The sequence below is a fragment of the Nomascus leucogenys genome, chromosome 22a (genome assembly GCF_006542625.1).
Source record: "Nomascus leucogenys isolate Asia chromosome 22a, Asia_NLE_v1, whole genome shotgun sequence".
In the NCBI taxonomy this organism is placed as follows: domain Eukaryota; kingdom Metazoa; phylum Chordata; class Mammalia; order Primates; family Hylobatidae; genus Nomascus; species Nomascus leucogenys.
The window spans coordinates 86,832,149-86,834,142 of record NC_044402.1 but is presented as its reverse complement, the minus strand read 5'-3'; positions in this window follow the sequence as shown (position 1 = coordinate 86,834,142).

Genomic DNA, 1,994 nt, shown 5'->3' with positions numbered 1-1,994 from the left:
AACAGAGAATCATGGTCCCTCAATGAATTTCCAGACTTGAGACAGTTTGCAGACTCAGAACCCCTTGAATGAAAGGGAGGCCAGTTCCCCTTGAGGAAGGATCACACTCTACTACCCACAATTTGTGCTGTTAATCTTTCTTCCAGCCTTCCCCAAGGAGGCCTCTGGCCTTTTACCAGGGTAACTGTGCAATGGGGAAAGGGAAATGATCAGATATTTGGGGGACTATTGGACACTGTCTCTGAACTGACATTGATTCCAGAGGACCCAAAACATCATTGTGGTCCTCCAGTTAAACTTGGGGCTTATGGAGGTCAGGTAATTAATGGAGTTTTAGCTCAGGTCCGACCTACAGTGGATCCCCAGACTCATTCTCTGGTCATTTCTCCAGTGCCAGAATGTATAGTTGGCATAGACATACTTAGCAGCTAGCAGAACCCCCACATTGGCTCCCTGACTGGTAGGGTGAGGGCTACTGTGGTGGGAAAGGCCAAATGGAAGCCATTAGAGATGCTTCTACCTAGAAAAATTGTAAATCAAAATCAATATCACATCCCTGGAGGGATTGTGGAGATTAGTGCCACCATCAAGGACTTGAAAGATGCAGGGGTGGTGATTCCCACCACATCCCCATTCAACTCTCCTATTTAGCCTGTGCAGAAGACAGATGAATCTTGGAGAATGACAGTGGATTATCGTAAGCTTAACCAAGTGGTGACTACAACTGCAGCTGCTGTACCAGATGTGGTTTCATTGCTTAAGCAAATTAACACATCTCCTGGTACCTGGTATGCAGCCATTGACTTGGCAAATGCCTTTTTCTCCATTCCTGTCCATAAGGCCCAGCAGAAGCAATTTCTCTTCAGCTGGCAAGGCCAGCAATATATCTTTACTGTCCTACCTCAGAGGTTTGAGAGACAGCTCTTGGCCTGTTACTGGGATTTGGTGGAAACTGAAGGTTTGACTATGGTTCATCAAGTCACCATGCGATCTGAATTGCCTGTCATGAACTGGGTGCTTTCTGACCCATCTAGCCATAAAATGGGTCATGCATAGCAGCATTCCATCTTCAACTACAGGTGGTATATAAGTAATTGGGCTTGAGCAGGTCCCAAAGGCACAAGTGAGTTACATGAGGAAGTGGCTCAAATGCCCATTGTCTCCACACCTGCCACCCTGCCTTCTCTTCCCGAGCCTGCACTGATGGCCTCACGGGGAGTTCCCTATGATCAGTTGACAGAGGAAGAGAGACTAGGGCCTGGTTCACAGTTGGTTCTTCACAATATGCAGGCACCACCCTAAATTGGATAGCTGCAGCACTATAGTCTCTTTCTAGGACATCCCTGAAGGACAGTGGTGAAGGGAAATCTTCCCAGTGGGCAGAACTTCGAGCAGTGCACCTAGTTGTGCACTTTGCATGTAAGGAGAAATGGCCTGATACGTGATTATATACTGATTCATGGGCTGTAGCCAATGGTTTGGCTGGATGATCAGGGACTTGGAAGAAGCATGATTGAAAAATTGGTGACTAAGAAATTTGAGGAAGAGGTATGTGGGTGGACCTCTCTGACTGGTCAAAAACTGTAAAGATATTTGTATCCCATGTGAGTACTCACCAATGAGTGACCTCAGCAGAGGAAGATTTTAATAATCAAGTGGATAGGATGACCCATTCTGTGGATACCACTCAGCCTCTTTCCCCAGCCACCCCTATCATCGCCCAGTGGACCCATGAACAAATTGGCCATGGTGGCAGGGATGGAGGTTATGCATGGGCTCAGCAACATGAACTTCCACTCACCAAGGCTTACCTGGCTATAGCCACTGCTAAGTACCCAATTTGTCAACAGCAGAGATCAGCAATGAACCCTTGATATGGCACCATTCCTTGGGGTGATCAGCAAGCTACCTTGTGGCAGGTTGATTATATTGGTCCTCTTCCATCATGGAAAGTGCAGAGGTTTGTCCTCACTAAAATAGACACTTACTCCAGA